We start from the raw sequence: 23,880 nt of genomic DNA on the forward strand, positions 1-23,880 counted from the left end.
TGCGCTTTATGGATTCATCACTAAAATGGGAACAAGCAAAACAACAGCTGCTTGTTCCTGTATCCCTGCACCAGTATTAATCTTTTCTAAATATGCCCCACTGAAACATGGAGGCAATAACAAATATTTTTTTAGTTCCAAAAAATCCAATAATAATCTTAAATGAGGAAACATGCAGCAAAATCATAGCATACCACCAAAAAACAGTTCAGTAAGTCAGCCAGCGACCTCCTGCACCTGACAATTGGAATGTGAAACTTTTGGTCAGGGACTGTGTTTTTACCATATGCCTACACTAGTAGTCACCAAACTGGGAGGCACACCTCCCCCCCCCCAGGGGGGGCATGGAGAAACAGTCCGGGGAGGGGACTCAGCCCAGTCTGGGCCACCCCTACAGAGGAAGGGAGGGAGTGCCACCGGTCGGGGCCCTGCTCTGCCACCAGCTCCACTCCTGACCCCGGCCCCGACCATGGCCCCACTTCCAGCTCCAGCTCTGGCTCCAGCTCCTACTGTAGCCCCGCTCCCGGGTGGGCCGAGGGACCAGAAATGGGGGGGAGGGCTGGAGCAAAAAAGTTTGGGAATCACTGCCCTACACACTACTGCAATATAGATAACATTATGTTGAGGGGGGGGTTGTTTTGTAATTTACTATTGGTGTATTTAAATATATTTAGCTAAACACAGCTTGTTTGGAAACAATGTCAGATCTTGGGCCATATCACCCTCTTCTATGGTAAAAACCCATGATAGGAGGAGATTGAGGGGAAAAAAAAACTACATGAGGAGATTCCATGACTAAAAGTAATACGGCTCCAATTTGAACCTTACCTGGAAATGACCACAGAGTGCAATGGATGACAGTGCTCATCATTCTTCATAGCCCTGCCAGTATTCAGTGTGTCACTCTCCACACACATACCCGACCACACAATCCCAACACTAAGGAGCATTTGAGCATTTTCTTTGGAGTGTGGGACTGGATGATGCATTGTAGGTGGGTGGAACACTTTTTTATTGGGAAGAGGAGACTAAAGGGCTTTAAAATGGTCTTTATAGGGAGGCAATCATTCTGCAACATTTACAGTTGAAGCAAAGAGCAAACAGAATGTCATCTAAACACTTCAGGTTACTTAGCTTTAAGTTATTTGAAAGCAAAACATTACGAAAAAGCACCTTCCATCCCATTCTAAACAAGTGCACAGGAGAAAGATGACAATACACGTACAGAGGGGAGGTATGGCTAACTCAGTGGAAGGAGAAATATCAAGGATTTTCTAGCACACACAATTCATAACCTCTCAACCTTTGCATGAAACACACACACAGTCCTTAACCAAACTCCAGATCTAGCACCGTAAGGGGAGATGACCATCACAACTGGCTCCCGATTGTCGGGTGGGAGCCTGCAGGGAGGTCATAGCTCTAAAGCAGCAGCCTGGCTTCTGCTGATCACTTAGCAGAGTTGCAGCTCTGGTCCATCCCAGAGCTTCTGACAGGCACCAAGACTGGCCAGACGCCCACAAAAGGTGGCACAGGGCAGAAGCTGGTCTCTTCCAGCTCCACCCATCACTGTAAAATCCCAATTTCCCCTCTCCTTTAGAATATTGGCTACACAGTGTCAATTTACTGTCACTGCTTGCATAGGGTTGTGTGTTGTCAGGTCAGGGAATCACAGTTTAACAGCCAAGGTGAGGATACATCTAAATTTTGTACAGATTTGCATTGCATGGACTCAGCCTATTGGACAATAATCTTCATTTTGTGATGCACTTGAATTATGTTAAATTCATGGACTTGCAACTTCAGGAGGCTGGTCCCAATAGCAAGTATTACATTTATTTCAGAGGGGATAGCATTAACAGGGAATATCATTCCTGCAGAGATCAGGAGTTGGGGTAATGTCTCACTTTTCCCACAAATTAGGCATCAGCCTTCCTTATGTGCAAGAAGGGTCTGAATTGACAGGGATACCTGAGCTCTCATGGGATTCTCATATTGATTTATGCAGTAATCTTCACAGCCCTATGGCCTTAATATGCTTTAGTACTAGTACAACTTTTGGTTGAAGTGGGTTTGCTCTGGATTTGTGTATCAGATGAAGAAAAGGCCAGTGACAGCCTGGGGTGGCTGTTGTTGACCCCACCCCCCCACCCCTTTCATTGCTGCTGGGACAGGCTGCTTTTAGGAGTTCTTTGGTTTTAAATCAAGGATTTAAAAGAGTTGCAGTCGCTAGGACAAATGATTCTAATTCCATTCTCCATCATCACTGGCCCCGACATTCCCAAAAAACTTTTCCCAAAATGGAACAAACCGAGTTACTACAAACAGAGTGTATGCAAAATTTCACTACATTCACAGCAAAAAAATAAAAGTCTATGTTCAGTATCTGATCTGCTCAACTTCCATTTTTAATGCCACATTAAGAAAGAAATGTCTTCCCATTAAATCAATCATGGAGCAATGTTGCCAACTCTCATGATTTTATTATGAGTCTCACGTTATTTAATGTTTTTCTTAAAGTCCCAATTCTAGGGGTCATGTAATATGCTTACATTAGACTCTCAGCTTTTATTTAAAAAATTAAGTTTTAGCTCTCATGACTGTGGAGAAAACATGGAAAAAGTAAGTCCCAAAATCTCAAACATAAAAAAGCACATAAAGAGACCTCACATTTATTATTTTTTTAAATCTTGTGGTTTTTAAATAAATCATGATTTTGGGGGGCCTGTTTTAGGATGTTTGAATACTTGAGGTTGGTAATACTCCAAGTGATACTTGCCAGACTCTGTAGTAACAAAAAGATCTTTGAGAGTAGATCACTTGTATCAGAATTTAGCTGATAGTTTTGCTCATGATGCATGAAAGCAAATGAAATAAAGTTCACTCTTCCAGTGCTGACCTGGCTTTCCATTAGTAAAACTTGGGCTTAGCAGTAAAACGAACAGATGAGTTTAAAGACAAAGGATAATATTTTCAACTAATTTATACCCACAAAACAGGCCAAACTCTCCTCAAGAACTTAATCCTCCATCAACTGAAATCAAGTTAAAGCTCTCATTTTAATGGTGCAGGATCAGGCCTCAAAGCACTAAGGAGTTTAATTCAACATCTGGGGTGTAAAAGAAATCCTCCCCAGAGGCTGCTTTAGTTTCCATGGCTGCTATATTCCTCCTCCACTCCCCCTTACGTGGGACAAGTGGAATGGCTGATGCAGCCACTCCCCTCCACAAATCCCCACTCTAGCCATCAGAATATAATCCCTACAGAGTGGAGTGAGGAACACTGTGATTTATCCGAGCCTCTCTCTCATATGCTGATGTCTGAGCTCAAAGCCCAGGTTCCATAACCAGAGAACTGCCTCTGTACTAGGCACTGTAGACAGCCCTCCCAATGTTGGGTTGGGCACTGTTCCATGAGTTAACATCTGCAATGCCAGACCACACCAAACCAGACCACGCCAATGCATGGCTGTGACAAATCTGGTCATGCCAGAGAGTAGCAGGTTGAGCCTGATCCAAGTGAAAAAGGAGGTGGGTGCAGGGTAGGCTCCTGAATTTATTTCGTGCATTAGACTCTTTCCCCATTAATGCTTCCACTCTGTAAGGATGTGATTTTCGGCTCACTGGTGGCACTGATGTATGGTAAAGGGCCAGCAGTGCCCTCATCCAAGCGTGCAGCAGCTGCTATAGGAAAGGGGCGTTGAAGAATTAGTCATGATGTCACACCCCCAGCCCACAGGAGTGGGATTCTTCCTAGGGTTGTGCGTTCTAGTCGCACAAAACTGAACACCCTCGCCCCGTCTCTTCCCACAAGGCCCCGCCCCCGTCCACTACATTCCCCTTCCCTTTGTGGCTCGCTCTTCCTGACCCTCACTCCCTTTCACTGGGCTGGGGCAGGGGTGTGGGCTCCAGAATGGGGCCAGAAATGAGGGGTTCAGGTGTGGGAGGGGGCTTTGGGCTCGGGCAGGGAGTTGGGGTGCAGAAGGGGGTGCAGGTTCCAGCTGGGGGTGTGGCCTCCAGGCTGGGAGATAGAGCCAAGGGATTGGGAGTGCAGGAGGGGGCTGCAGGTTGAGGCAGGGGGTTAGGCTGTGGGAGGGGGTGAGGGCGCTGACTCTGGGGGTGAGGCCAGGGATGAGGGGTTTGGAGTGCAGGAGGGGGCTCCAGGCTGGGGATGAGGGATTTGGAGTGTGGGTCTGGACTACGGGTTGAGACAGGAGGTTGGGATGCAGGGCCGGGGATGAGGGGTTCAGAGTGTGGGAGGGGGCTCTGGACTGGCGCAGAGGGTTGGTGTGCAGAGGGGGTGAGAGCTCTGGGCTGGGGGTGCAGGCTGGGGATGAGGCGTTTGAGGTGGAGGAGGTTGCTCCAGATTTGTGGGGGGCTCAGGGCTGGGGAAGGGGGTTGGGGTGTGGGCTTACGTTGGGAGGCTCCTGGTGAGCAGTACAGCGGGGCTAAGGCAGGCTGCCTCCATGTCCTGGCACCACGCTGTGCGCACCCCGAAAGCAACCAGCAGGTCCAGGTCCTAGGCGGGGGACAGAAGCGGGGAGAGGAGGCTCCACATACCGCTCTCGCCTGCAGGCACTGCCTCCCCTTCCCCCCCCCCCCCCCCCGGTGCTCCCATTGGCCCGTCACCCTAATTCTTCCCTGAATACAAGCAAGCCTTCAAGTTGGCACAGCAATCATTTGGTAGCTGTTTGGGTCTATCAGTGGTTTCCTAGCTTAGGACAGCTACCACATTTGCTCTGCATCAAGCTTTTGGGATGTTGCAGTCCTGGATAGAACAATTCAGAAATCAAAGCAGACAGCTTTTGGTGATTTGTCTGAGAAACTCATTGTGGATGTTAACCAGACCAGGACCCTTGCTGATGTATAGCCATGTTATCTAAACACAGAGCTGCAGTTGATACATAGCCAGGTTGAGCTCTTGATCAGCTAAAGTAGCCATCAGGTTCGTGTCTACACTCAGACCCTGCCATCTCTCAGCATTCACCCTTTTAACTGCATGTCTGAAAACTTTGTCTCCATTAAGAGCTCTGCCATTGGCCACCAGCTGGAATGCATTGGAATTTACTGTGACTATGTATTTCCTTTTGCTGAGACTAGATTCTCTGCTCAATCATTCAATAGTTTGCCAGACTTAGCAACTGGAATGCATGAAATTCAGTGTGGAAACAATTTCTTTCCAATGCTCATCTGGTTTGATCTAGAAGATGAGAAAAAAACCCTCTACTTTTATGAAAAATCTCATGTTCATTCTCAGCAGATTTAAACTCCTGATATTGTCAATATGATGTATTTACTACAATGTACAGATGAAAACAGATAATTACATGGAAAATATTTATTTGGACACAATTACATGGGTAATCTCTTTTCTACACGAATAAATCATAAGACCAAGCTTAACAATAATCCTTGTAGCACCCACTGACACTTTTCCCTACCTCAATAGGCTGCTCTTATGCATTACTTTTGTTGCTGCTCCCACTGCCAGTTTTCAAATTTAAATCAATGTGCCAGTTCTCATATACAAACCAATATGAATAAGATTTCATGAGACAAAATATCAAATACTTTACAAAAACCAAGTTATTACATTGACTGAATTCCATTCAGCTATTTTGTAATTCCATCAAAATGGCAAACCAGTTTGTCTGGCATGATGTGGTCCTTATAACATCTATGCCGTTTATTGCTCATCATTCTGTTATCTATATTCAGACAAGATTTTTTGTCTTTTAATATTAGTGATTCAAATTGAGAAATAGAAAACTGTCAGATTTTTGTTAAGATTAGGACCGGATTTGCTTTTTTCGTCACAATCCTCTAGTAGTGCCCAGTATTCCACAACTTTTTAGATATAGTGGTCAGTGGTATGGTAAAATCATTAGCTAAATTTTCTAAAAGCTCTGGGATCCATATAATTTGAACCTGCTGATGGATATAGTGTCTAATTTTTCAAACTCTACTCTTGTGTGCTTTTTATAAATGGCTATATTCTCTACTGCACCTTGCATTTTGATTTGGTACAATTTATACCTGCTCTGCGTTCACTTTGCACAGGTATAACTTACTGTATAAGATGCAAGACAATGGAGAATCAGACCCAAGGTGTGCATTGTTCACAAAGTTTCTTTTCCTTATTTCGCTTTTTGCAGACTACCTTCAAAAGCATTTGAGTAGCTCAAATCTCCCTCCTTACGTATTACTGACCCGTCTATATAGCATTTCTAGTAACAAGCTACTTAAATATTTTGTGTGTGTTTCAGAAAAAATAGTGAAAAATTTGTGCAGAAAAATATTAAGCCTTGATTTCTCATTTACACATCTAAAATGAGTGAGTTATTGTAGAGAGTGTTAATGTAGATTCTATAAAATAGCTCCTAAATCAAACTTTTTATGTACAACCACTAACACTTATATGTATATTTGTAGTGCAGCATGTATATTTAAACATATAATTGTGGACAGCATGGCTGCAAAATCTAAGAGGAAGTTTCCAATTATCCTGCCCTAACTACATTGTTCCTACTGGAAAGATATTGCAATCAGTAGATTAACCATAAATTAAATGTATATATAAAAAAGAATCCTGCATTTTACATCCTAAATTAAAAGAGATGTAATTAGGGCCCTTGAAAATAATTTTGGCTAGTGCTAAGTTTATACCAATAGCTATAGCAGCCATTTATCTCAGGCACTTCTGCCAAATTTGGCTCATTCTACCAGTCTGTGTTTTAATCATGATATATACTTTCATGTTCCATTTGAAAGTATCCATTATACACTTGAACAATCAATACTCTATGGAGAAGTTTTTAAGGCCAATGTAGTTTCAAATTATTTGGGTGTTACTGGCAAAGTATCAGGGGCATACAAATTCTTCTGAAGTGCATTATTTTATATATTGTCAATACACACACACACAGAGCTGACCAGGCTGGTACAAGTCCGGTCAGCGGTACAGCGTGGCTAAGGCAGGCTCCCTGCCTGCCCTGGCTCCTGGCAGCTCCTAGAAGCAGCTGGCAAGTCTCTGTGGCCTCTAGGCATAGGGGCAGTCAGGGAAGCTGCACGCACTGCCCCCGCCCCGAGCGCCGGCTCCACAGCTCTCATTGGACAGGAACCGCGGACAATGGAAGCTGCGGGGGCAGCGCTTGTGGGCACCCACCATGCAGAACCATCTGGCTGCCCTTGCACCTAGGAGCCAGACATGCCAGCTGCTTCTGGGAGCCACTAGGAGCCTGCCTTAGGCAGCTCCCAGTCGGCAGTGCAGCAGGGCTGAGGTGAGCACACCCCCCTCATCCCCTCCCACACCTTAAATCCCTCCCACAGCCTGCACCCTAACCCTGAGCCCCCTCCCATATCCCAAACCCCTGATCTGCCCCACCCCAGACCCTGCACTCCCGCCCACACCCCAATCCCCTGCCCCAGGCCTGATTCTGCTCCCACACTCCAAACCCCTCACTTCCATCTCAGAGCCCCCTCCCACACCCTGAGCCCCTCATTTCTGGCCCCACCCCGGAGCCTGCACACCAAGCCAGAGCCTTCACCCTCTCCCATACCCCAACCCTCTGCCCCAGCCCAATTAAAGCACGTGAAAGTAGCGGAGAGCAGGCAACGGAGGGAGGGGGGAGTAGGGCCAAATTAGGAGCAACTCTCCTGCTGATTATTAACTTACATTGGCATGATATTCAGGCCATTGAATTATACACATACACCAATACATAATCTTAAGTAAGCCTGGCAATAGTGTTAACACCACATTTACTAAATTTTATCCTCATTTTTTCCCCAAGTTAGCTTGGTTGTTTTGTGTTTTTTTTCCATGTGCATGCACACACATGCAATGTAAACATTTGAAGACTGACAAAGTCCTTATTATAATCAAGTCCAGAGACAACTCACATCAATGGACCCTAACAATAATGTGCAAAGGCATATCCTCCTAATTTATGAGATGGTTCAGAGAACTGATAAAAATTATTCCTTGATTTAAGGATTCAGATTAGACTATAAGGTTTGGAAATAATTAGTTCTAGTGCCTGCTTAACTTTCAGTCTACTTGTAAAATTAAATAGTGTTTTTTAAAGTGCAAAAATGTAAGCTACTTTGATCTGGTTCATACAGTGCTTGGTTCAGCTGCTGAGTGGCCTCCAAGAACAGCAGGAAGCAAACTATTTATGGAGCTGGAATTTTAGATAATTGTGTTTGGAGCAATCTCTCTGCAAAACCAATCTTGTTTTCTTATTTGGTTATATACAGGATACCACACGAGAGCACCTTATAAATGCTTCTACCAAATACATACATGCATATGTCTATGGTTAAACTGAAAGATCAGCATTCAGATTTCCCTTGAATTAGACTAACAATGTCTAGACCAACTGCTTCAGCCAGTCCAATTATAACTCCCCTGTAAAGAAAAAGTGAACAGCTGCAGGGAAAGGAAGGCAATCACAGCTGCCTTAAAACTTACTAAACTAAATTATGCTGGAGGATCTACAGCTAAAAAGGAAATTTTTTCAACAGTAAATTCTCAAGTATTGAAAGTTTGAGATATTTTAGCAGCAGGTAAATTTATCTAATCTTTTTCTCTTTAATCTTCACCATAATTTTGCATGACTATGGGCCACAGTTTACATGAGCACTTACTGAGCAGCAAGCTGGCATGTAAATAAATCTACAGCACTCCACACACTGTCTGTCTGTGTGGATCCTGCTAATGTACACTTAACATTCTACAGCAAGCTTTGACGTTCAGCTGTTTGAAATCACAGTACATTGAAGTACACTAGTGAACTTTTAGTTTGCAGCAACGGGGTCCACGTTGTAGAGTTACACACCAGTTTGCAGTGGAGTAAGTGCTCATGTATGTAGACATGCCATCAGTTGCAAACGTTCAAATCTGGGATAATTACAATGAAGCTAATAGAGTTGCTTCAAATTCTAATGGGTGTAAAAGGAGAAGAGCTCAGGCCTACAATTTTTACTGACCACTCCCAGAAAAGGTAAAAATGAAAAGGTGAAAATAAAAACACCAGAAAAAAAAGGATAATTATCTTTGTACACTTTCTACCTTTATTTACATAGGAACCCTCAGAAGCATTGAAATGAGATTCAAAAGAGACAGGTATACACTGGGTTAGGTTTCCTCAGAGCAGAGAATATGCTTAGGTTCTCTTCTAGATTAGTATAGAACCTGAAGATAAAACAAGTAGGTGTGTGTATTCACATTCAGAGTATGTTAGAATTTTGCTCATGAACTAGATCTACAAAAAAGACAAGCATTTGTTCATATTACTGTTCTTCATTAAAAACCAGCAAGATATTACAATCCCCCACACACACAAGTGTAACCAGACATACATTAGCAAATAGACTGTACAATTTGAAAAAAATTACTACACATTGTTTCTATGTGACAGAAATCAGTTGCACAAATTTTGTTGGCCCACAGGAAGGATTAGTTATGAATATTTGTCACTTGGATGCAAAAATGTTTGGATCTAGATTCTTTTTTGGCCATAAAAGGTGGTGAACCTAAACCCAAGCTTCATTAGCAAGGAGCCCTAGACCAGCTGCATGAAGAGACGTCTGGCATGCCAATCCTCTCCCGTGGTACAGGAATTGGGCCTCAAAGCTTGCAAATCTAAAATAGCAATCTTTGGGTCCAGTAAACAAAAGCAGATGGTCCAGCTTGTTTCCATTTCTACCCAGACCATTGGCCCAACCCCATTTACTACAACATCACTAACCTCACCTCGTGGGTGCCAGTGTGTGTGTTATTTACACAAGTACTCCTTTCAGAAAGGTGCAGTGTCGACATCATCAAATCACACCCTACAAGAGATCTCCCTTTCCCTCCTCCTCCCCTCCTCTCCCCCCAGCCCCCGATGCATCAGGTATTTTTAATGTATCATGGCGTAGTAAGCATTAGACAAGTGTTCTTTGTATTCAAATCACATTCAGGTTTCTTCAGGATCTAGAAAATCACCAATCTGCTTCTTGTCTCACCTGGTGAGTGACAGCAACCTTAGAAATGGGAAACACAACAGTATTCTCACTGCAAAAAGTGTAAGCCATAAACAATAACAAAAGCCTAGTTGAAAAAATAGAAATGCCTCAATCTTCAGCCCTTCCAAAAGAACGAACAAACCAGTTCATTGCTGAAAGCCTGAGAAATCTGCACTATAATTCTGTGATGCATATTCCTAATTGTATTGTATTCACTGACTGAAAAAAAAAACCCCACTTACTGTCAAGGTTCCTTTTTTACCAACTTATCGGTGCATGCCCTTGACCACAGTACAAAAAAGCATTTACCAGCACTCTGCAGGTGAAAGACTGTTCTGCAGTATAAATTGTACATCTTAGAAACTCAGCATTTCTTTAGCACTGAAAAGCTATTCAAGCATTCCTCTATCTGTAGGCTAAGTGGTTTGCTTCAGCCCGGGGGCGACAATGCTGATATTTCAAGAAACCTAATCTCTTAATGATTGGGATCAGAGGAATGGGTATGGCCATGAAAGAAACAGCTTGAAACAGGCCTAATCTCAGGCATATCTGAACTTACAAACAGAGCGGAGAGTCAGCATTGCCACCAACACGGTTTCAACTGACTGCAATCTGTCTATCCCAGGGTGGTCCATCCAGCAAGATTGAATTCCACATCCTATCCCACACTGAAATTTCTTACTCACAGATACCTTCTCATGACAGAATTATCACATTTGTTCTCTTTGCACTGAATGCAATAGAAATGTGGGACTGCCATTATGCAGAACTACCACTGTGAGGTGAGTAGGCATCCCCCCTTCCATCCAACAATGGCAGTGCAAACTCCCAGAGACAAAACAAACACTCCCACTTGGCTTTATTTTCTTTGGAAAGCAAATATGATCCTGCCCCCAACTATAGATTTTCCTGGTTCTGTCTTGTAGCTAGCTCACCTCTGCATCAGATTCCAGTCTATACAATACAGATGCTTTCTATTCATTTTAAAAGACTGGATATTATTTTTCATGGAAAATCCAAATGTTTTCCAATTCAGGTCACTCCCCTGAAACACAACACTAATCAGTACTGGTGCACACACTGTGGCCTCTGCTTTCCTGATCAGTCCATATCAGGGCAGTCATATGTAACAGTATATGTTTTTTCCTTTTTCGTTTTTGTGATAGTGCCCTGCTGGATCTTCTCAAATAAACTAATCTTCCTCTGCTTCTTCACAGTATGCAGATGTTTCTATGTTTGCAAAAAAAATACATAGTAATTCATAAAAAAGAATTTGAAACTGTGTCAGCTATAAGGATCTAAACCAGCATAATTACCTTTTAATGTTTAATTTTGGATTGGGGTAGGAGTCATTCTATAAACCACAAAGATCTGTCAGCAACTGTAACTGAAGTCCAGAAATATCACACCGGCAACTGCAATGCTGGTTTCACGTGCCCTGATTCCAACAATAAAGGAAAGGACCACCCTTACTGGCATAGTAATATAATGCAATAATGCTAACTCATTTCCAAGCCTTTTCAGCAATAATTAGGGTTTGGTAATTGACCCAATTAACATGCCATTTTTGGGTCACCATTTTCTTAGTAAAGCTTAGTAATGCTTAGTAAGAGGTGACATGGGGGAGAGTTAAAAGCTGATGTGTTTTTGTTGTGGAGAAAATAGGATGACTATGACTATTCTTACTTATCTAGAGGGGAAACGGTCACTTGGCTCCATGATGGGTTCAGATAATTATCTGGCCACACAAAATGTGGCATTCTAATTTTTTCCTGAACAGAACAGCAGTGGCTTTTCAGTCAGCGATAAGTTTAGTCTGTGGGAGTTTGGTTTTCTGCTTGGTGTTGCTTTTATTGACAAATATAATATACGGATAAGATAGGGGTGATGGATGCAAAAAAGGAGAGGGAGTTTAATAGATTTTGTAATGTGTATTTCATGGGTTTAATCTATCTATGCATTTCTAATGTCGTCATCATCACAAAACCTAAAATCCAAGACTTCCAATAATAAAAACAACCAGGAGAAGTCTCCTAGGAACCAAGTGGAGAAGAGCAATCGCAATTTAAACTTGACCTATAAAGCTAAAGGGTGACTCTTCAGTTCTGAAATATACCAAGACAGAAAGATCTTTGTTTATTGAATTGTCCTAGCATAAAGGTCCATTCTGAATGGCAGAATACTTGTGCTTATAGTTTTGGATAACAAAAAAAAAAGCACAAATATGGAAACTTGGAGACTCTGTACAACTTATGAATGCTGTTTAAGATCATGAACTCTGTATGTATCTGTATCAGACTGCAAACTCCAATTTGAATGTGAGAACTAGTTGCCTTCTCTGTTGTCTCTTTACCTCCATGTTGGACTGAGATTTCAAGCAGTAGTGATAAAGGGCTGAAAACAATGTCATTAAATCAGGACAGTCCTCTTTACAAAAACAAAACATCCTATACAATATGCCAGCTCTCGCTTAGGAAAACTGATTTGTTGGGGGAGAGGTCATCTCCCCATGAAGTTACCTAGTAGGGGTCTGATCTCTTGAGGAGGTTTAACAGAAAGTCACCTGGAAAAGGAGACTGGAAGGTTATAAAAAGGGCAGGAGCTACTCTGTTTGGGACCTTCAGCCACTTCTACGAGCTCAAGCAGAGGGTAGCTGTGGCAGGAATCTGATGAGGCAGACGGAATCCTCCACATGAACTCCGCTTGTCCCCTCAAGGGCTACCAAGGGAAGAGAGAGCTAGAGTGAGGGGCACAGCCTTGAAAAGGGTGGTGGTTTTCTACCTGAGCGGCACTCTGTGCTTTATTTATTGGGTAAAGAACAACGGTGATTTAGAATCCTGTGCCAAGTCTACCTATATTTTACATGCTACACCTATCTCATGCTCTTGAACAATTAACCTGTGGACCCAGAGCACCCACACGGCTGGAGTTCTGGGAGAGGGCCTGTTTAAGATATGGGAGAAGTCTGAGGGGCCAGCACTGGTCTCAATTGCTGTACGGTTTGACCACATGGTCTCAGCTCTGAGAGAGTGCTGCTGGACAGAGGGTCTGCTCCCTGAGTGTGTGCTGCCATACCTGGACCCTGTTCAGACCCCAGAGGCTTAAACCACATAGGATCCATTGGTTTGGCGAGTGGCCAAGAGGGATCGCTTGACTAGTTCTGTGACATGCAATGTAAAAATTACTACATATAGACCTGCAATAATTATACGTAACTGCAATAATAAAACTAAGGTGATAAAATTTGCTCTGAGTGCCTGTTGCTAAGGTATCTTAATAAATGGGAGGTCATGTTACAGCTAACAAAATGACTAGGTTTAAACTTTAATGCTGTTTGAGTGCACAAGTGCATACACGCACACATGCTCTGAGAGCAAAATTTAGACCATGAGGTGAAGATTTTCAAAATTCCAGTGGGAGCTGTTGGGTGCTCAGCACTTCTGAAAATCAGGCCACTTAGTTTGGTGCCCAAGATGGACTTAGGGGCCTACCTTTGAAAATCTTGACCTACGTTATATTTTAAGAATTGTGCACTCAGATATTGAAAGGCAGAGATATGATTCTCAGTTCAAACATGGACTCTACTGACACACTAAAAACTCAAGATAGATACTACCAAAAAAAAAAGAAAAAGGAGAATCTGGCCTCTCCAAAGAGATTCTGCCAGCTTTGATTTACACAAAACTACCAATATGTTGATTGTACGGTTGCCAGAAGTCCCTTATTACAAGGGATGTCCTTATTTTTTAATCTCTGCACAAGAAGATAGGGAGTTGCTTAGTGCTGCAAAAAGCAGGAAGTAATACCCCTGCTGAATGTAGGTGAGTACTGCTTATTAATAAAATAAATAAATATCAGGAGGAGGAGTGGGGCCAGGGTACTAAGAAAACAGTCCCTTATTTTTGAAATACAGCACTGGCAACCCTAGCCTTGATTCTTATGTTCTCATAGCATTCACAACAGCAAGCATTGCAACAGGAACCAACAAAAGCTGATCTTATTGTGAATCATTTGTATGTATTAGGACAAGCAAGCCTTGCTGTAAGAGTAGAAATAAAAATTAAGGCTGTCAAGAGATTTAAAAAATTAATTGTGATTGTTATTTTAATCACACTGTTAAACAGAATACCATTTATTTAAATATTTTTGATGTTTTCTATATTTTCAAAAATATTTATTTCAATTACACCACAGAATATGCAGTGCTCAGGGCCGGCGCTTCCATTAGGCGACCCTAGGCGGTCGCCTAGGGCGCCAGGATTCGGGAGGCGGCATTTTGTGCGCTCCCCCCGGGGTGCACGGGAGCTTCCGGTTCCGCTCCCGTCACACCGCCGAAGGAGGACCTTCTGCCGACGTGCTGCAGAAAACAGCAGCAGGCAATTGAGCAGCTCAATGACTGTCGCTGTCGCCTGTGGCATTTCGGCGGGGGGTCCTTCTTCGGCGGCGCGTCGGGAGCGGAACCGGAAGCTCCCGCGCGCCCCGTGGGGAGTGCACAAAATGTCGCCCCCCAAATTCTGCCTAGGGTGCTAGAAACTCTGGCACCGCTCCTGGCAGTGCTCACTTTATATTATTTTGATTACAAATATTTGCACTGTAAAGATAAACAGAAGAAATAGTATTTTTCAATTTATCTCATACAAGTACTGTAGTGCAATCTATATCATGAAAGTTGAATTTACAAATGTAGAATTATTATTTTTACATAACTCCCTTCAGCTGAGTGAGCCCTTGTTTGCAAGGGAGGATGCAGCAGGGGAGGAGAGACTGGTGCAGGGAGGCTGACCTTACCAGGCCCCTGTTCTCTATGGCCATGTTTCTCAAACTTTTTGTGCTGGGGATCCCATTCGGACTTTAAAAAATTGTGACCCCCTATCTTCAGCCCTAGGTGGCTCAGGGCTCCAGTCCCCTCCGCCCCAGCTCCTCCAGCCACTAGGGTTGCCAATTTTGGTTGGATGTATTCCTGGAGGTTTCTTCAGGTGACAAAATCTTTAATTAAACATTAATCTTTAATTCCTAGAGAGTCGAGCCCAATCCTGGAGGGTTGGCAACCCTACCTGTCGCCCACGGAGCTCTGGGCTCCATGCTTCAATCCCTCCCCCGCCCCCATCTGCCTGTGGAGCTGCAGGTTCAGCCTCCCTCCTCACCCAGAGGTATGGGATTAACATGTTAAATGCGTTAATTTTGCTCTCAGTTAATTTCAGGCATTAATTGCGATTAATTGACAGGCCTAATAAAAATACTGGTGCAAGTCTGAGGAATATTAGGCCCGTGCCAGGCAATTTTATGTGGGCCACATGCCAGTTGTCAAGGAAGCTCACAGAATGCAGATTCTAGAATTTTCCCTGAGAAGGGGAGTCAACTAAGAAATTCTGGGTGGCAAGCTTGCTTGGGGTGGATCTGAAGTTAGATGCTCATCCAATGAGTGCACAGAAAGATTCCAAGTTTAGCTTAACAACTTGGCTCAGTTGTTCCTCTAAGGGAGTGAATAGCAAGTCAGGCTGCAAGGCTGATTGCAGAGACTTCAAAGGAACAACTTGTTCAATTCTCAAGACAGACACAGAGCAGAGCATAGAGAAACCTAGCTTATGGTTTTAGTTAGAGATGTTTATTGGTTACAGTTCAACATAATTGTAGTTTGGCATTCCTGAATGTGTTTCAGTAAATTTCTTTTTTATACCTAGAAATGAAGTTCAGTCAGCATTTCCTTGACTGATTTCTCCAAGCTACCATATACCAAAAGGCGAGGGAGCACAGCAGAATGTTACTCTGCCTTCAAAGCACACTAGTCTGTATTATTAGAGGGATCCATACAAGAGTAATAGGATCTACACTAGCCCTGGAAAAAAATTTAAACATTTAGAAAAACAATATTAATTATTTTTGTACTAGATTTTAAAAAACTGCATCAAACTGTATTGTAGAGCCAATGGAGTGGTTAGAGAGCTGAAGTTTTGTACAGTCTCAAATTAGCAAGATTACTGTGGTCCTGTACTGTAATTACTGAAGAGTGTTATCTTAGAACCATTTGAACCAAAAGTTCTATTTTAATGGTATACTTGTGACTTTTCTGATCCAGAACGGGTTTAGTGACTATATGCCACTAAACTGGATATTTTCATGAGAACTATACCTGTCAATGGGGCAGTCAACCTGAAATCTTGACAACTGAAAAAAGTTGAAAGTAATTTCAGGTACTAAACCTGCCCCTGATCACTATTCCTACCCCACCCCACCTATTTTTGTGGATTTACAATCACATTTTCCTATTTTCAAAATGAGTGTCTCTATCCTGCTGCTGTGTGAAAAACACACAGAGGACAGGGGGAAATGACTAGGGCCCCATTCCTACAAACATGCCCACGTTGAACTTTATACGCAACAGCAGTGCTATTAGTTTCTGTAACTTAGTTTCATAGTTTTGGCTTCAATGGGATTAGTCATGTGCTTAAAGTTCAGCACATGTGTAAGTGTTTGTAGAAACAAGGCTTAACTGATTTTACCCACAGACTGCTATCAAATTCACAGAACAAACAATAAAGAAAAAAATTCCTAATCTCTTTCAGTTATAACATCCTAAGCATGGGTGGCAGGTAGGGTGACCAGATGTCCCAATTTTTGGGTCTCTCTCTTATATAGGCTCCTATTATCCCCCCCTCCCCCCCAGTCCTGATTTTTCACACTTGCTGTCTGGTCACCCTAGTGGCAGGTATCTTAAGTAAGGGTAGGCTTTGCCTTCCCAAACAGCCTAGCGTGGTCCTGCCCACACTCCGCCCCCAGGCTAGGCCCCCTCCTGTGGTTCTCAGAGCGCTCTGCATGGCTGGCCACCTGGTGCTGGGGCCGGGGGCCATGGTGGGGGTGCTCTGGTCTCCTGCAGGGGGGAGGTGCAGAAGGGGGGCAGATCTGGAGGGGCAGGGCCATGGGCACAAGGGGGAAGGGCCGGGGTCTAGCCTCCCGCAACGGCCGGTTCACCGGCTGCTCACGATCCTAAGTGTTTCTTGTAACAATAGTAGGTAACAAATTTCAGAGAAGTGTGATTTTCAAACCTACTACGTGCCTTTAACAGTAGTGCATTTTTCCTGCTGTTTCAGTTGAGGCACATTAGACATGCATGGATAAATTTTCCAAGTGAAGTGGTTTAGATGGCAAGTCTCCTCCACCCTCCCACCCACACGTCCAAACCTGGAGAAAAAATAAAATCACATGCCACCATTTTGTGTATTAAGCACTGATAGCATGAGGTCTTCTGGGTGAGACATGAAATGAAGGACACTTCCCCTCCCTGCTCTCCTAGAATGGGTTCCTGAAGCTCAAGGCTCTTTGTGACTACTTAACAATGCACCCAGCCCTTCCACATCACCTATCATCTGAGGTCGGGCTGCAAGAGTCTTTGTACCATAATTAATCCCCAGGAAACTCTACACAAGATAGATAATGAAATACCTTCAACTGGAACAAGCAGCAATTTATAATACAGGCTTTCAGGCCAGAAAGATCCCTTTCTTTAGGTACTTCGGTATAAGTTACGAACTGAAGAATTCCAGGAACCAACTGCTGCAGGGTTCAACACATTCTCCTGTCTGTGCTTCAGACAATTACCAGCAGCATCTGCCAAAGCAGACAGAAGACTACTTGGACTATCTAGAAGACATGTAACTCAGAGCCACTTTCAGCACTGCCAAAGACAATTCTTCTGACTAAACTGACTCAGTCAATTGCAGTGATTCACCATTAAAGAAAATAGGCCTTCCCAAGGGCCATTTTTTTGGGAAAGAAAATCTGCAGCAGTTCACAAGTGAATTTAATTTGCCATACTATATTTTAACAGTCATCTCTTCAGACAATTAAAATATTGTATTGCAAATTAAAATTGCTTATGCCTTGTTGCAAGTCTTATTACTACAAATGTGGTCCCCAGGAAGCACTATTAACTTTAATGGCAGTTCTCCGTTCCTGGCACATGATGAGTCATCCTCAAAGTAATTCAAAGGTCATCTCATTGAAGGTGGAAAGAGAAAAGAGGATCAAACAAATGACAGGGTATGACAAAGAGATGTGCAAGAAGGAGATACACAAGAAGAAAGCAAAAATAGGGGCTAAAGGGAAATTAAAAATAAAGAATGCTGTGCCATTTGCTTAGAGGCGAGTATTCTGAACTGATATACAGACCTGGTTCAATTCTCAGCCTCTGTCTCATTCTCCCAGGCTATGGGGGGTTGGAGTGCTGTTGACACAATGCTCTCAGACCCTGGAGGAAGGGGCAGTACTTCAAATTGATCAAAAGAAGGATTATGGCAGCCTCTAAAGGAAATTCCTTCAATCCTCCTCAAGCTGGAAGGATGGGACTTTACAATGGAATTGGGGGAAATCATTTAAAACATTTTAGGAAAAACAACCAGCTCTGTTAGTAGATCTTATTTCTTGCCTTTGGGCTCTGCTGTGCTGTGGGCTTCAGGTAAAAATGTCTGCACTCTGCTTACATTACATACTATACCAGTGGAGATGCTCCAATACAGAATTTCTGTAAGTTCAAATTTTGCTATGGTAGAAGCAGCCAATGAAAAATGGATCCCCAATAGCCCTGCCTCATTGACTGCACACCATCCAATACATGTACTGAATGATTTGTGGATAATGGAAAAATAATAGTATGTGATAGGATAAATGCACTGTATCATAACACATATGAACTAGGGGCCAGAGATAAAGTTGAGATGTATTAAGACAATAGCACTAGAATGTTCTGTCCCAATTTTTCATTAAGACACCAAAAGACACTTCTGCCAAATTTCACCTTTATTCCCTCAGACAACATAGCACCTGGGTGGTTCATATGTCAGAAGATTTTTTTTTTAAATAATGAGAGAAGTATATTCCCCCTCTTCTCATATTAAAAAATAAATAAAAAAATAAAGCCTAAACTCTATTCACTCAATACTTTCCAAAAAATCACTCTCAGCAGAGGCCAGGCCTGGAAAACTTAAATTATAAGATAAAAGTTTCAAAAAGTTACAAGCAAATGGAAAAAAATTAAAATGCAAACACTTAAGAAACCTTAACTATAGCTATTGTTACATATTCTAGCTATAATTTAGTTTACCTCAACATAATTCAAAATTTATCACCACATGAAACATGAATAGTAAAATAAGATCACTTTTTACTTGCAGGAGTAGAAAGCAAAAGCAGGAGCCACACCTGGTGTAAAAAGGAGCTACATTGATTGACACAGGCTGAAGCTCTGGACTGAGATGTGGATAGGCAGTTGAGGTGCATACAGAGAAAGAGAATGGTGGCTCCATTTCTCTGAACTCTCAGCTCTCAGACAGGCCCTCTAGCCAGATCCACATGATACCTACCCCCTTCATTAAAAAAAATCCTTGTGTGTTGCCCAGCTGCCAGTGAATAACAACTGTTTGCTCTAACGCTATGGGAGATTACCAGGCACCTACTGCAAGATCATGCTGAGGAAGAAGGGGATCTTTACATGAGCTGCAGTTGAGGCATTTGGGCCAGTTCTTCTATACTCTGATCTTGTTCATCTTTCCCTAGAACAGATATCTTATTATAAACAGCTTCAGCATACACTATAGACAAGTATTTTACTGTGCTGCTCTATTAGCTTCAGAAGGGTATGGTCTATAGAAAGGCATCATGTAACTCTTAGGGATCTACTAGAATTTTATTTTTCCTTAGCATCCCTCTATTAAAGATCTGAGAGGCTTCTGTTAAAGTCCTACTTAAAAACCGGTTTCCAAAGTGAATTTAGCCACTTGAATCTACTAGTAAGTATTTGCAAAGGACAGAAGCTCCCAAACATACAACATTTCTAACTCAAAGTTCCTGATCTACACCAAGCTTTAGCCCATCAGTGTCTTCTCCATTTAGCTCCTTCACACACTTATTTTACATTGTGAGCATTTCAGTCAGAAACTAGGGTCATAAACTTCTCCATTGGAAAGCATTTATAGCTATTTGGACTGAATTATTCTGTTCAAGAGGTTATAATAATAAAGGATGCTTACAAGCGTACTTCTTCCAAATCCTAGTATGTCATTGCCAGTTTGGAAAATTGGCTCACTATTTATCTTTGTTTGGCTCCTCTAGATTCTCAAATTTCTTGCTTTGAACCTATACTGGACAAACAAAAAAATTAATGTTACCTCACATTAGCATCAGGAAGAATATAAAAAAGTTTTACTTCTCATTTATTCCAACTTCAGATTCACAGTTGAATATAAATATTGTCAGAGTTTCAAACAGTATTAAAATGTTAAAATCCTGCCAAAGTTTACAGCCTAGTTATATCCTGCCACAGAAAATTTGTTCTGTTTTTCCAATTTTATTAAGTCTCTGGCAAGAAACAACCCAGCTCCTTACATTCATATACATACATCCATGATTAATGGATAAGCCTTATTTCACTGTAGCCTAATCAAACCGGCCAACTCACTTTCTCTACTGCCAAACATTTGCATCATCAGGGGTGTGCACAACGGGGAGCAAGCAGGGGCACGGGCCCCGCCCCCAATAATCGGCAGGGGCACAAAACTTCTCCGGCCCTGGTGGGAGCTGACAGTTCCTCCAACCCCAGGGCTGCAGTGAGGAGAACGAGCTCCTTGGGCCCCAGGGTCATGGCGGGGGCACAGAATATGCCCCTCCAAAACCAGTGAAATTTTAATTCATGTGCATGCCCCGGTACAACATATACCATCTCTCGATCATCCATTCCTGCTCAGCAGAATGTAACAGCAGAACTTTTCCTCCTCTTCTGGTGTCTGACTCACTCAAAAAACAAACAAACAAACAAGCAAGCAAAAAAAACCTCACAAACAAACCACACATCACAGTCCTAGTAGGGTCAAGGATTTTTTATTCAGGCTTTTCGCCCTCTTGCACTCTACTAAAGATCTAATCCCATCCCCTCATTCTAGTGCAGACATATTTTAACAGCAATGTCCTCATTTCCAAAGAGACAGCTTGTCCCTCTGCCTTCTATCTAGCCTCAGCACATTTAAGGAGCAAGTGACCCAAAACTTCTCTAATTGAGAGTCCTGCAATGTACTATGAGCTCCCATATGAGCCATCAGAACAGTCAATAAACTTCAAATCATTTTTTCAAAGAGGAAGAACTTACGTGAATGTCACCTCCCACTCTCAACCCACCTATGATGACTCACTTCACCAGCTTAGCCTAGAGAAGGCCCAGAGCTTTGAAGAGCTGAATAAGAATAAGAACTGCCTTAAAGTTTTCTGTTCAGCGTGTAGGCAGGGACAACGGCAAACAAGGATAGATGTGCTCAAAATGAAATGCTACACAGCAATAACTTGGCTCTGTGTTCAGGATTAGATTATAGGCCCAACACCTCCATTATCCAGCTATCTCAACTCCATTGCCCAAATAGTCTTTGCCAACCTTGTAGGATCAACACAACACTGAATTACTGCCCTCTGCCACCAGCTAGCTCTGCTTTTTGGCAAATTTGGCTCCCTATTCTAGTTAGAGAATCTTTCCAAATAGTTAACACCTCATTTCTCAGAGTCAAATCTTGCAATGTTAAAGAGGCTCATCCACAAGAATGACAATAGCCTTTTTCATCTTGGCTATTTCTGGCATGAGGGTTAAGATTCATATTGATTTACCCTTAATCAGTCTACTCTTCTGATGCAGAAGACAATCTAGTCTACTAGACATGTGAAGGGTTCCCACTGGCTGCTGTACCTTCAACATGTCAAATGTGTACTCACGTCACTCAGTGGATTGGATTTGTAACAAGTTTTTTTGTTTGTTTTTTTAAATCTTTCACCTACCCAAAATTTCTGTGAACTTCAACGTTATGCATTAGAAGAAAAAAATTAAAATAAAGCTAAAGAGAAAAAACAGGGTGTTAGTACTACACATAGATAGGCCCTTTTGCCGGCAATGAGGCCTATGCTACAATGTGCTGGCTGGGAGTTGAGGACTCTTAGCATCTTTCAGGATCCCTCTGCACCTTGGATTGTGCAGTTTGTGCTCTGATCTCTTCACTCCAGATCAGCTCTTCCCCCTTCGAACTAGGAGTCTGTCAGCCAGGGAAGAATTTTAAAAGAGCTGCATTGCAGCCCAATAGTATCATGCTCTCTCTGAATGAGCTCCAGAAAGGAGCTGTGTTAAACAGACTAGGAAGGGCCATGCAGCCCCAAAACTATCCCTGTATATGGAAAAAAAATAAGAAAGGGATAATCGGGAGAAGATTAGACTGGCTCATCCTCTCTGCTGAATTCTACCAGTCAGTGAGTCAAGGAAGCCCATGACTCTCACTTCACTTCTAGAAAGTTTTGTTTATTTTAAACCTGTCTGGTAGGCCAAGCCCAATGCCTGTCCAACACCCTACTCTTGTCAGAGCTGGAAGTAATTCCGGCAGGCTGTGAGACTGCTGGGAGTTATGAAGTGCGGGAGCAAGGAAACTCATTTGTTTGAATGCTTAGGCTCTTTGCCCTAGGCTAGCTCTGCAACTCCCTGCTACCACAGTGCTGGGTTTTAAAACATTTGTTTTGGAATCTGAGCGACAAGTTATCCTTTCTGCTGAGTAGGTTGACCTTCTAAGGTGCCAGCTTCTGTGGCCTTCTGGGGTTTGTGCTGGAACATGCTCATAAGCAATGAGACCCAACAGGCAGTTCATGTTTTGGTAATTATATCCTTGAGAGGTATTTATAGCCACAAGGCCAAAAGCTGAGTTACTTTAACCACCCAAGCAGCACCAAAAATCACATTGAAGTTCAAGGTCTAGAGTTTCTCATGGCTAATCTGAAATATAGTTCAGCAATAAATAGGAGGCAAATGGTCCCCTTTATACACTATTGCACAGGTATGACAACCAATCACAAAGCTCCATTTGCATCCAGCATTCTAGACAAACATGTATTACTGATGCTCTTATGTTGTTAAATCATAAGATTATTTGTGCATGTGACAGAATTGGGGTTTAAATACATTTATTCATGCAGAGAGGCTAATTTATGCCTCTTTCTTCCATACAAAATATAGGGCTTTCACCACTGCCTTCTATCTTTGGCAGTCTCTTGCTGCAGTCTTGGCTTCTTCCCATGTCAATTTGATAGCTTTCAGTTCTGCTTCTGCTGTGTATTTCCAAGTTGTCCTTGGTCTATCCTGTCACCTCTTGGCCTGGGGATTCCAGTCCAACATGTGTCTTGTTAAGTTGTTTGGTTATTTCTTCCATGTGCATCCTACTCACCCACTTTTGTTCCATAATTTCCTGTCCTATCAGTTTGTTTCATCCTCCTCCAGAGCAATTCATTTCAGATTTTTTTCTGGCTATCTAATGTTCAGAATTTGTCTAAGGCTTTTGTTTATAAAACCTTAAACTTTAGATAGTAAGGTCTTGATAAGTCTCCAAATTCAGCACCATATAGTAAGACAGATTTTACAATGGTGCTAAATATTCAAAGTTGAGTATGGAAGGCCAGGTTTCTGCTTCTCCAGATCAGCTTTAGGGTTTCAAAGGCATATCTGCCTTTTGCTATTCTGCACAAAGAAACATCACGGATATGTAGGAATACTCTTAAGCAAACCTTTTATAGAAATAAATGTCTTTAAAATAATAAGTTTCTTATATGTGAACATTAGTCACATTTAAGAGATCTCAGATGACAGTGAATTGTTCAACACCTTCAGAAATCCACACATGGCAACAGTGTAATACCTTCTAGAGACCCAAACCATAAGTTTCTTCCTGAGGTGATAGAATTGTGTGTCCAGAGAGGCAGGGCCGGCTCCAGCTTTTTTGCCGCCGCAAGCAGCGAAGCAGGAAAAAAAAACAAAAAAAAAAGATAAAGCTGATCGGCGGCACTTAGGCGGCAGCTCAATCGTGCC

General features: G+C 42.5%; 1 long non-coding RNA gene across 4 annotated transcripts in view; it reads right to left on the reverse strand.

The window, feature by feature from the left end:
* LOC123365390 overlaps positions 1 to 23,880 on the reverse strand; it is a 340,326-nt gene that overhangs the window by 207,224 nt on the left and 109,222 nt on the right. For 3 of the 4 annotated variants that reach the window (XR_006577558.1, XR_006577556.1, XR_006577557.1), the window contains one exon: positions 20,033 to 20,143. This is a non-coding gene — a long non-coding RNA (uncharacterized LOC123365390). The remainder of the gene's footprint in view (positions 1 to 20,032; positions 20,144 to 23,880) is intronic. The other variant, XR_006577559.1, reaches the window with a different exon arrangement.

Source organism: Mauremys mutica, chromosome 2, assembly GCF_020497125.1.
Source record: "Mauremys mutica isolate MM-2020 ecotype Southern chromosome 2, ASM2049712v1, whole genome shotgun sequence".
In the NCBI taxonomy this organism is placed as follows: domain Eukaryota; kingdom Metazoa; phylum Chordata; order Testudines; family Geoemydidae; genus Mauremys; species Mauremys mutica.